Source organism: Saccopteryx bilineata, chromosome 7 (assembly GCF_036850765.1).
Source record: "Saccopteryx bilineata isolate mSacBil1 chromosome 7, mSacBil1_pri_phased_curated, whole genome shotgun sequence".
Taxonomy (NCBI): domain Eukaryota; kingdom Metazoa; phylum Chordata; class Mammalia; order Chiroptera; family Emballonuridae; genus Saccopteryx; species Saccopteryx bilineata.
Genome location: NC_089496.1, coordinates 43,973,755 through 43,986,681, shown reverse-complemented (window position 1 = coordinate 43,986,681; position 12,927 = coordinate 43,973,755). Strand labels below are relative to the sequence as shown.

The window sequence follows — 12,927 nt, the reverse complement described above, 5'->3', positions numbered from 1 at the left end:
ACACAGGAGAAGCGCCCATCTGCTTCTCCACCCCGCCCCCTCTCCTTCCTCTCTGTTGCTCTCTTCCCCTCCCGCAGCTGAGGCTCCATTGGAGCAAAGATGGCCCGGGCGCTGGGGATGGCTCTGTGGCCTCTGCCTCAGGCGCTAGAATGGCTCTGAATGCAACAGAGCGACGCCCCAGAGGGGCAGAACATCGCCCCCTGGTAGGCATGCCGGGTGGATCCCGGTTGGGCGCATGCAGGAGTCTGTCTGACTGCCTCCCCGTTTCCAGCTTAGGAAAAATGAAAAAAAAAAAAAAAAGATTTATGAATGTCTTTAATATGTAAAACGACATCACTATTGTGTTACCTTAGAACTTTTAACGTCTTTTATAGATCCTCTGGACCAGTGGTAGTCAACCTGGTCCCTACCGCCCACTAGTGGGTGTTCCAGCTTTCATGGTGGGCAGTAGCGGAGCAACCAAAGTATAAATAAAAAGATAGATTTAACTATAGTAAGTTGTTTTATAAAGATTTATTCTGCCAAACTTAGCAAAAATCCAACATAAAGTACTTGGTAAGTAATTATTATTATATGCTTTAACTTGCTGTAACTCTGCTTTATAAATTTTATAAAGTTACTTCCCTACTTTATAAATCACCATTACTGTGGAACTGGTGGGCGGTTAGAAAATTCTACTACTAACGGAGATACAAAAGTGGGCAGTAGGTATAAAAAGGTTGACTATCCCTGCTCTAGACAAATGTTACAAGCTTGTTAATAATTATGTCATGCTGTCATGCTCCACCCAAGCTGTATGTGGTCAAGGGTATATAACCAGCCTCATAGCTATATTCGGCACTGCACAATTTGGGTCAGCTATACCCCATGTTAGTCATATGCAGCCGGCTTAATCAATAAAACTCCTCAAAAATTCATTTGGACTTTGTGTCTCTATGTAATCCCGGGGAAGTAAAGTATGGTACTTTACAACACATCAGGGGGCTGCTGGAATCTGATAGATACGTGAATTCCAAACTGCCCTCTTAATGTTCCGCTTATCTGTCAGACCTCACCCTTACTGGACTATTGACCCTGAGACAGAGGAATTCCAAAAAGCTGAGAAGCCACCCCAACGAGGGGCTCCGGACACACCAGGACTTTTGATTTAACACCCACATGCTCCAAGCCCCCCAAGGAGGAGCATTCCGGACACACCAGGACTTTTGCCTCAGTATCCCCTCAGGCTCTCCCAAACACTATATATTTAACTCGCCCCTAGTCTGTAACCGGTGTTCTTCTCCCCTGGGAGAAGTGCCCGGCAGGGTTCCTTTCTTCCTTTCAATAAAGCCTGTTACTCTGGTCTTTTGGACTCCCATGGATTCCAACAGAATCCACCAGCCAGCCAGAGATCAGGAACTTAAGGAGGGTGAGGGAGATGGGGAAAAAAAAAAAAAAAAAAACACTTGAAAATAACAAGAAGCAGAGGACAGAGGATTTGGGAGACGGTGGAACTGTTCTGTACGATACTATAATGGTGGGCACACCATATATTTGTCAAAAGCCACAGAGTATGTGACACAGTGAGTGAACCCTGATGTAAAGTGTGGACTTCCGGGGATAATGATGTGTCCATGAAGGCTCACTGATTGTGACAGCGTCTGTACCGCTCTGTGCTGAAGTTGACGAGGAAGGGGAAGCAGGCAGTCTACACCATCTCCCCGCCCCGCACTTTCCCTCAGTTTTGCTGTAAACCTAACACTGACCGAAAAAAATCCAATCTATTTAAATAGATTTGATTTTAAAATATTTTTTAATGTTTATTTTATTGATTTTAGAGAGAGAGGAAGGGAGAGAGAGAGAGACAGGAACATTAATACGTTCTTGTATGTGCCCTGACCAGGGATCGAACCAGAAACCTCTGTGCTTCCAGATGATGCTCTAACCAATCGAGCCATACAACCAGAAAAGTAGATTTGATTTTATATATATCCTCACGGATCTGCTGTGAAGATCAAAGGAGCAAATATGGAGGCTGTGCCTGGAGCTCACTGTTAGCTATTGTCACTATCCACTATCCACTGTAGACTTTTTCAAGGCCCTTGAGAGGGCCACTGCTGAGGTCTCTTCCTCAAGATCACAAAGGACTTATTCCTTTAATATTTTATTTTTCTGTACTAGCCGGGTGGCTCAGTGGATAAAGCATCATCCCAGTGCATATATATATATATATATAAAATCAAATATATGTATGTGTGTGTGTATAATATATAGGTATATATATTTATATGATATATAAATATATTTTTATATATAGATATAATTAGATATATATAATAGATATATTAGATACATATACAGTAATAGAGATATGTAATATAAAGGTATATATATTATACATGTTATATATATAATATATATATATATAAGAAAAACTTAAACACAGAACACAAGGGTGAGAAGCCAGTCGAGAGTGACTCACCGAGGGGTGACTGGAAGAGGACTGTGTCACCAGCAGAAGGAGGAAGTTGGACGGGACCTGTGATTAGAGGTAAGAGGGAGGGAGGGTGAGTGCAGTTGGGAACAGCTGGGATGCTGTGGGACATCAACATGGAACAGTCTTCAGGCATTTGGAAAACAGTTTGAGGCTGAGATAAGAAAAGGGTACAGGTATGCAAATTAGAGACAAAAGTCAGCATTAAATGTTCTTTTTTTTTTTTAATGTTCTTCTTTTAAACTGAGTGATACATTCTCTTTTGAACAGGAAAAGCATTGCGCCACAGTGGAAATAACACTCTGCTCACAGCCTCTGTTGCAAAAGCTGCCGCTAGGGAGGCAAGTTAGATACTTGTGACCCACTGGTCAAGTCCAAATCTGCCCCAAGTGACATCAGTCCAGCTATGAAGAACTGGCAAGTAACCTGAGGGGCACACAAGGAGAGAGATTTCAGCCTTGAGTAACAGTTTCAGTTTTAGGAGTGGTAGGGACCCAGTGAATGCGAAAGTATAGCTGTTCTACCGCAAACAGCCTAACTGTGAACTTTTATTCAGCCTCTTCACCAAGGTAAATTACTTCACAGCTCTGTGCCCCAGTTTCCCTGTCAGTAAGTAGGGGATAACTGCATACCTCACGGATCTGCTGTGAAGATCAAAGGAGCAAATATGGAGGCTGTGCCTGGAGCTCACTGTTAGCTATTGTCACTATCCACTGTCCACTGTAGACTTTTTCAAGGCCCTTGAGGGGGCCACTGCTGAGGTCTCTTCCTCAAGATCACAAAGGACTTATTCCTTTAATATTTTATTTTTCTGCACTAGCCGGGTGGCTCAGTGGATAAAGCATCATCCCAGTGCATCAAGGGTGTGGATTGGATCCCTGGTCGGGGCACAGAGAAGGGGTTATCAATGAGTGCACAACTGAAGGGAACAGCTAAGTGGAACAACTCTCTGTCTCTCCTTCCCCACCCCTCTCCCCGCCATGAAAATTTATTTTTCATTGTTTTTCTCATGAAGTATCTGTTCTGTCAGATGGGACTGTAAGTAATATTTACGGGAACAGAATATTTAAATTGTGAGGCTCTGAAACTAGCCCACACACGTGAAACATGCACCTTGGCTTTCCCCCTGCAAGATAATTTACCCATGGATGCCCACTGTCTGACCTTGACCCATAAAGGCTAAAAGAAGACATTAAGAAAGTCTTTTAAAAAGTAGATAAAATGTCATCTGACCAGGCGGTGGCACAGTGGATAAAGCATCGGATTGGGATGCGAAGGACCCAGGTTCGAGACCCTGAGGTCTCCAGTTTGAGCGCGGGCTTATCTGGTTTGAGCAAGGCTCACCAGCTTGGGCCCAAGGTTGCTAGCTTGAGCAAGGGGTCACTCAGTCTGCTGAAGCCCCACGGCCAAGACACATATGAGAAATCAATCAATGAACAACTAAGGAGCCACAACAAAGAATTGATGTTTCTCATCTCTCTCCTTTCCTGTCTGTCTGTCCTTATCTGTCCCTCTCTCTGACTCTCTCTGTCTCTGCCACAAAAGAAAAGTAGATAAAATGTCAAAGTTATTATTCCTTACACTACTTGCCTAAGGTACTGACTAACTAAAGAGCATTTGACATGTGTTATCTACAGACTCTTAAAACAAGGGCACAGTTTGTCAATGCTTCCTAAGGAAAATAAACCGACTAGGAAAAGCCACATCTGGTCTGCACCTCCTAGGAAATCATTAAATTGACTTCCTGAGTTTTCATGTGCATTTGGGCAGAAGGAGCTCAGATCTCAGGGTCTGAGCACCCATGGGTAGCTGATACAAGGACTCTGGTCTCCTGCTCTGAGACACCAGAATACAGAGCAATGGTGACACCACCTCCAACCCAGGCAGTGGTGTGGGGCGCTGTGGGAACAGCCACCTTCTCCCAGCCCCTCCAGATGCCATACTACAATAAGAAGAGCTGCTACGTAAGAAAGAGGAAGGAAAGCATCTCGTCAGAACAAACTCTTTTTTGTGTGTTTGTATTCATAATTTCTAAGGAGCATAAGTTCCCTACATACAAAGCCCCTCGCTCTGCTCTGCGCTTTGAACCCTTTGAGTTCATGAGCTTGACAGAGGTACGGGGAATAACCACAGCCTGGAGCAGGGGAGCAGCTCTGGGGGCAAGTCATGAAATGTCTTAACAGCAGAAACTGGCTGTAATAATTCCTATTTCACAGGATCCAGTGATACGATGCAGTGAGTCCTGCAGAAGCGTGGGTCCCCATCTCTCTCCTAAAGTATGTCATTGTGCCAACCCTGTAAAAGGATCCTGGAACAAGTCAGGAAGCTTGATCACACACCTGGACACAGGTCCTAGGTGAAGTAGGTCTTGCCCTCTGGCGCCCCCTTTAATTCCCTCTGTTCTTCCATCTCCAGGAATCCAGGGCTTGCTAATGGAGGGGACCATTAGCAATGTCCAGGCTAAATCGGAAAGCGGTTCCAGGCTCCCCTTTCTTATCTTCCTGAAAGCATCCAGGCTATCTGGGGGGTGCAAAAAAAATCAAGGACATCTACTTTGTAGTTCATTGTAAGTTCTGCTATTAAAGAGCCATATTTCTTGAGGGCAAGAAAATATATGTTTTAAACTGCACAGGTGGATAACATGAGATCTTGAGTGTCCAGGCCAGGAGCCCCTGGTTAGACGCTTGCTGAGGGCGGAGGAGGATGCTGAGAAGATACCAATGAAAGGATAATGGAACTAGTTGTGCGCTACACCAGGAAACGAAACTATCAATAAATTGAGAGAGATGAATGCTGATATTTTTTAAATGCTTAACAACCACATAACCTGGGGTACATGTACTTCTAGATTGAGCAATCTTCTTGCTACATAAAACTTCAGGCATGGAGGCTGGGGCAAATCTTTGGAAAGAGTAGCAGGAATGGAGGCTAGGAATCCTCGCCTGGAAACCGAGAACTGGGCCCTCCCTCCACACCAGGAGAGGTCATCCCCTACCCAGGCTTTTATGTCATTATGTCATTTTTATCATAGGCATTCTTAAGTATTGTGGGGTTTTTTAGTTTTGGGGTTTTTTTTTTAGTACTAGATACTCATTATTCTTAAAAATAAGAGGTTTACTATTTTTGGTAATTTTTTTCTCTGTAGGTTTAAATTTATTTCAAAATTTAAAAGTTTAAAATAATAGAAATCTATTGATGGAGTTCTCCATACTACCATCCCTTTCTAATCCCACTCCCGAAAAGGCAACGACTCTCTACTACTTGGACCATATCCTTCCAGGCTTTATTTTTTCAAGAAATGAGATCATACTATACCTACTGTCCTGCACATTGCTTTTATTACTTAAATATAAAATGGACATTCTCTCTATACCAGCTCGTTTATGGCAACATCTTCCTTTATTCAAGTAGGCAAGTATTTCTGAGGGATGAAGTCCTAGAAATGGAACTGCTACATCAGAAAGAATGTGAATCTTTTAAGTGTTCTAAACACTGCCAAAGTGCCCTCCCAAAAGGTTGTACCAATTTATACTCCCACTAAAATATATGGTGACCATGTATTGTTCCATACCCTCGACAACTCCAGATGTTATCACCCTAAGAAAAAATGCTCTCTTTTTTGTTTGTTTGTTTTTTGAAAGAGAGAGACAGGAAGGGAGAGACATGAGAAGCATCAACTCGTAGTTATGCCACTTAGTTGTTCACCGATTGCTTTCTCATATGTGCATTGACCAAGGGACTCCAGTTGAACCAGTGACCCCTTGCTCAAACCAGCAACCTTGGGCTCAAGCCACAGACCTTGGACTTCAAGCCAGAGACCTTTTGGCTCAAGCCAGTGACCTTAGGGTTTTGAAACTGGGACCTCAGTGTCCCAAGTCAACAGTCTATCCACTGTGCCACCACCAATTCAGGCTCTCTTTGTTGTTTTTAATCCATATTTATCTATTAATTAAGCATTTTAATATACATATGTGAATGAATAGTCTTGGCCCATATTTGTATTGGATTATTTTTTCTATTGATTCTTAAGAGTTCTGTTACACCTATAGCAACTGTTTGCTTTATTAACTTCGTCATCTGCCTTTAACTTATGAACCCTTCTTCCTTAGAGAAGTATGTTTTCTGAAGTTAGATCACTATTATCCTTTAGAGTTTCTGGGTTTTATTAAACTTGTTGAAGCTTTTCCTCCTTTAGTTATTTTTCAAAACCATCTTATATATGTGTATATATTTTAAGATCTATAATTTTAGTTCTGACATTTAATCGTTACCCTAAGTGGAACTGACTTGTATGAATGGCGTGAGGCATGTATCTCATTCTTTCCTAAGTGAACAGCCAACAGCCAACTGTCCCAACAGACTTTACCACAATCAACTTCATCATACACTCAATTCCTATCTTTACAATCAAACCGTTTACAGACCTCCTATTCCTGATCCTATATGACATATATATTTTTTATTCATCCTCTTCTACAGCTTTATTCTGTGCAGAAACCTCCAATGGCTCCCAACTGCCTTCCAAACTAACTCCCTCTGACTGCAGGGACCCAGTGTGTCCTTCTTCATATGGACCACCCAACATGATGTCTCTCCCTTCCAACTCTACCTGTCCATGGCCTGAGCTTCAAGCTGAAGCATCACCACCTCGTCCCACACACTTTCCTCCTGCTCAAGTTTGACCCTTTCTTTCAGGCCACTGTTAAAAGTGACCTCCCTTCCTTGGAGCCTCGAGGTCACATCTATGACATATTTTAATGTAAGGCTGAACAGTACATTACAAAATATATGGCCTGTAAGTACAAATCTATTTTTCCAGGTAAACGTTATCAGTTTGTAAAAATTAAATAAAGTCAAAGGGCTGGCCTAAACTGATACAGAAAAGTCTCATGGTCTGTTAGTCTTATTCAGTCATGAGAGCATCAACCTTTGGCCTGGAGGTGGCCTTCCTTCCCCGTGATTCACACACACACACAAATTTCAGACTTCACGAAATTTTGCTTGAATTTACAAATCTCTCACCAAAAAAACTTTTCAACACTACAAAGTCTACCAAGAGGCTTGAGTGGCCTCCTTGTGTTTCAACCAATGCATGTTCTGAATCTTTCCCCATTTTCTACCTAAACAATTTTTAACTTCCCGGTTCATATCTTTTTGTTTGTTTGTTTTTACAGAGACAGAGTCAGAGAGAGGGATAGACAGGGACAGACAGACAGGAACAGAGAGATGAGAAGCATCAATCATTAGTTTTTCGTTGTGCATTGCAACACCTTAATTGTTCATTGATTGCCTTCTCATACGTGCCTTGACCGCGGGCCTTCAGCAGACCCAGTAACCCCTTGCTTGAGCCAGCAACCTTGGGCTCAAGCTGGTAAGCTTTTGCTCAAACCAGATGAGCCCTCGCTCAAGCTGGCGACCTCAGGGTCTCGAACCTGGGTCCTTTGCATCCCAGTCCGACGCTCTATCCACTGCGCCATCACCTGGTCAGGCCCGGTTCGTATCTTTCAGAGATGTAAACCCTCATCCTAAATCGCAGTAGAGTAGGTCAGCTAACAAGATGTCATGCCAAAGGGTGTTGCATTTTGACAGGCACCTCCTCTGTGCTGGTCTCTCACACACTGTGGCAGCCCAGTGGGTGAACCCGGAGTCTCCTGGCTTTTATAACTGATTCACCAGGTACGACCTACTCCAAAGAGAAATGCTGGGGTGTGATGGAAAGAATGCAAGACTGGAAGGCGGCAGACCTGGGTGTTAGTCCCTGTTCTATCTCTAAATAGCTGCATAGTTCAGATTAAGTTAGTCTGGGTCTCAGTTGCCTCATTTAAAAAATTAGATTATTAAAATAAAATAGTAGTCATTACTAACCTTTCTTTCCACTATAGCTGACCCTTTAAGAATCTACAGTAAGCTGTGGCTTCTCTCCCACAGAATAGTGTACTTTTGCACATAGACATGAAGTCATACATTTTCAAGGGGTTCACAGACTCCCTAAAGCCTATCTCTGTATTTCCAGGGTCAAGATCACTGAGAACTACCACAAGCTTTTAAAGATAACAGAGAAGACAGCAGAAATGCATACAGAATCACAGAACCTTAGGCAAAGTTGAATCACTGACAAAACTAAAAGTGCCTCCTACAGAAACTAGGAGGAGTGACTGGTCACTAGGGAGAAATAAATGAAAATGCCAATTGCCTGACAAGGCAGTGGCACAGTGGATAGAGCATTGGACTAGGATGCGGAGGATCCAGGTTCAAGACCCCAAGGTCGCCAGCTTGAGCGTGGGCTCATCTGGCTTGAGCAAAAAGCTCACCAGCTTGGACCCAAGGTCACTGGCTCAAGCAAGGGGTTACTCGGTCTGCTGAAGGCCTGCGGTGAAGGCACATATGAGAAAGCAATCAATGAACAACTAAGGTGTCACAATGAAAAACTGATGATTGCTTGACCTAGGGTGGTGCAGTGGATAAAGTGTCGACCTGGAACGCTGAGGTCGCTGGTTCAAAACCCTGCACTTGCCTGGTCAAGGCACATATGGGAGTTGATGCTTCCTGCTCCTCCCCCTTCTCTCTCTGTCTCTCTCTCACTCTCTCTCCTATCTAAAATGAATAAATTTAAAAAAAGAAAAGAAAAACTGATAATTAATACTTCTCATCTCTCTCCATTCCTGTCTGTCTGTCTCTATCTATCCCTCTCTCTGACTCTCTCTCTGTGTCCCTGTAAAAAAAACAAAAAACAAAATGCCAATTAAGAGCTGCCCTTGACCGAGGCCTGGCTAAGCCCTTCACCTTCGTTTTCAGGGGTGTAGCTGAGAGTACCCACTCCAGGACCGGGCTGCCTAGTTCAAATCTTGGCTCCATCATTTTCTAGTTGTCTGTCTTAGGCTCTGTTGCTCAGTTTCTTCACCTGTGAAATAAAGGCAGGAAGGCTGAAAACTACTCATCTCAAGGATTGTTAATACACATAGTAGTTGAAAAGGCCTGGCACACACTAAGACCTTTATTGTTATTAGCTATTATACAAATCTGGGACACATTTGTGGGTGGTTAAAATGATGAGCTGATTCGTTTAGGGAAGTCATAAATATCTTGATGCCTTAGTTTCTCCAGTTTAAATAGAATCTGCTTCATAAGTTTGTTGTGAGGATTAAAGAGACTGTCACATAAAAATTCTTCACAATGTTTCTCATATCACAAGTGTTCAATAAATTTCAGTTATTGTTATTAACAATTCAGAGAACAAGGATTAACATTCATTTATTTCTGAATAAAAGATAAATCAGACTCAGGTTAAGTGCCTTGCTAGTAACACCCCAACTAGCAATTGATTATGCCAACATTTCAACTCTGATGAGTCTGAAACCAGAAGTTGTAACCACTACCACATACAGCCTCGTATTTGAACAGGGTTTAGAGAACAGAAACGGTGATTGCTACCTCCTGGATTACTAAGAGAAAGAGACAGGTTGGTGATGACAGACCCAATTTGGGGTACTCTCCATGGAGGTCAACCTGACTGACCCAAAGCCCTTCTTTGTCACTCTTAGAAATGAAAGACTGTGAAGGCTGAACCTTGCTCTCAACTAGTTCTTAGCCCTTCACACGAGGTTGTTAAAGAACAAGCCACTTCCCAAAATAGCTCACCTAACCAAGTGAACCCTTAAAAATGAAAGTAGAAATCTTCAGGCTGAGGATAATACCAAGAGTGCTCCAAAGTCACATCCAACTGCTACTATAGAACACAAATGTTCATCTTTAATTCATACACTTTTATTTGGGAAAGAATAGAGGTGTTTAGACGCTGGCCAAGTGGCTCAGTTTAGCATGTCACCCTGATCTACCAAGGTTGTGGGTTCAGTCTCTGGTCAGGACTCATACAAGGGTCAACCAAGGAATGCAAAAACAAGTGGAACAACAAATTGATGTTTCTCTCTCTCTCTTCTCTCTAAACTCAATAGTTTTTTACAAAAGAATGAAGGTATATATTTCTGTTTTTCAGATACCCAGCTCCAGGAGGCCTTCCTGTAAGTAAAACGAGGAAGTTCGCACCCCAGCCCAGCGTGGGGGAGAGAAGCAGAGAGTGCCAGTCAAGAGGGCCCTGGTGAGGAGCAGTGACGTCACCTATACAGGTCCCCACTCTTGCAATGCCAGTTTCCTCACCTCAGTGAAACAGTAACTTCGAAAATGAGCATGAAATAGATGGGCAAGAAGAAACAGAACGATACAGTTAAATACAAGTCAGTGCGAATCACGATACTTCACATCTCCATATATTCACTTCTAGATGTATTTTATTTTTCTATCTTTATTCAAAACAGCCAATGCCTTAAAAAAAAAAAAAAAAAAGCCTTAGGAATAGGCATCATTGGAAGTAATGGCAGAAGCAGCAGGAGCACCTGACCTCACCCTCTATCCCTGGTCTGAGGAGTCCCAGCTAAGCTTGGTCCATGGATGGAGAAGTCAGTTCTCACTAGTGGCATCCACATCACCTCCTCTCGCCCAGGGAGAATTCTAGGAGACTAACCTTCCCAAGCCTACCTTCACCCCACAGGCCCCAACGTGGGGGGAACCCTGCAGCATTGTCAGCCCCCACAGGAATCTAGGCCTGTTTCTACTCCCACGTGAATGACTACCTTCTGGATGACTCGCTCCAGGGCCTTAATGACCCCATCTGTAAAATAAAAGGTTTGAATGAGATCACATGAAAGCCTCCTTTGTGTTCTAAATTTTTTTAAAGTTTTTTATTTATTGATTGACTTTTAGAGAGAGAGACAGAAACACCGATTTGTTGTTCCACTTATGCATTCATTGGTTGATTCTTGCATGCGCCCTCACTGTAGATCAATCCTGCAACCTTGGTTTAGCGGACGGACAGTACTCTAAACAACTAGCTATCTGGCTAAATTTCTAATGCCATTATATCTACATGTAAACGTGTCTTGCCGAAATAAAAGCCCTTCGTTTTGTTTAAAAAAAAAAAAAAAGGCCAAAATGGAGTTACTTATGCTAAACCTGACATCACTAAACCAAGACAATACCTAGTTTAATTACAGTTTCAGTCTCTACTAAGAGTAGAAACTAAAGCAGGCAAACTGGAATTACCTGGTCGTACTAGTGAGGTAATCTGCTGATAAACCCCTAAGGAAGGTGACCTTTCCACACGAAACCGATCCGATTTTTGCTAGTCTAACTTCCACGTCCACCGCTTTCTGCCTGTAAGCCTTCCATTTTGTTCTACCTGCTACACGGGATGCTGCCTGATTCATGAATCATCGAATAACGTCAGTAAGATCTTTAAAATGTACTCAGTTGAATTTTTCTTTAACACTTTCAGGAGGACATGTTGCTCTAAGTGCACTGACCACGCTCCTCCATCACCTGTGTCTAATCCTAACATAAGGATGATGCATCAGAACTGGAAAACAGGCTGTTGCTTTCCGGCGGCACAAACCTGATACTCAGTCAACGTGGATTTTCTCTCCATCCCACCATCCCACGGAAAAAACAAACCCTGCTACCCCTCCCGATAATCTAAACCCAAAGCTACCCTTCTGTGAATTTTAAAAAATACCCACCCACACCGGCCTGGTGACAGGTGCCACCGCACTTGTTCTGGCGTCCAGCTTCCACGTCTGCCCCACTCTCTCCTCTTCTAGCCCCGACCCCTGGATCAATGCGTCCCGTGCCCTTCCGAACAAGGAGAGGCGGCAGCTCCCTGCTCCAAAGCCAGCAGACCCAAACCTCCGCCCAGCCAGCGGGGAGCGACACCTGGGCGCACTGGGAAGGGCCCCCCGCGCCTCTGCAAAGGCAAGAGCGGATGACTCGCCCCTTAGCTGCGGTCCCCACCCGGCGGCGTGGGGAAGGCCTCCCTGGCAGATCTCCTGTCACTTACGCGCGGCAGCTCCAAGCGGTCAGGCAGCGGAGGGTCACCGGGCAGCGGAGTTTGCTGACTCAAAGGCCCGGCAGCAGCGGGAGCGAGCGCCCAGGTGCGCCCACGAGCGCAGTCCCGCGCGCCCCGCGCCCGCGCCCGCGCTTGGTGCCCGCGCTTGACGCCCGCAGCCTGGGCACTGGCTTCCGCTGCCCGGGTCGCGGCCACCGCACGGCTCCGCCCGGGTGCTGCTCCGCGCCGCCCGCTGTGCCCCGCCCTCCTGCCCGTCGGCTGATCAGGCGGACCCTCTGCCCGCTGGGCTGCTGCGAGCGGCGCAGCCGCGGGGGGGCGCCGGCGCTCCGGAGCCCGGATTCCCCCTCCCCGGTCCCTGAAATCAGATTAGAGAAAATACCCCCAGCTTGCTGAGATGCTGAAGGAAGGAGTGGCATCGTTTGGAATCACTACTGAAAAGCCACCTGAGCTTGCTAACGCCGCCGTTTTAGGGAGAGGATACATGATTAGGGAAAGGAATAGATAATATGATAAATGAGAAGGATAGAATGTTAACAGTGGAATCTAGGTGGAGGGATAT

At 44.5% G+C, this 12,927-nt stretch overlaps 1 protein-coding gene across 3 annotated transcripts in view; it reads right to left on the bottom strand.

Annotated features, from left to right (window-relative positions):
• SNX10 (sorting nexin 10) overlaps positions 1-12,590 on the bottom strand; it is an 86,130-nt gene extending 73,540 nt beyond the window's left edge. Inside the window, exons 1-2 of one of the 3 annotated variants that reach the window (XM_066239669.1) lie at positions 12,360-12,590; positions 9,257-9,374 (exon numbers count right to left, since the gene is read on the bottom strand). The gene's annotated coding sequence lies outside the window, so the exon portion shown is untranslated. Of the gene's footprint in view, positions 1-2,461; positions 2,519-9,256; positions 9,375-12,359 lie in introns of all 3 variants that reach the window. The other 2 variants (XM_066239667.1, XM_066239665.1) reach the window with 2 other exon arrangements.
• Between the last annotated feature and the right edge of the window lie 337 nt (positions 12,591-12,927).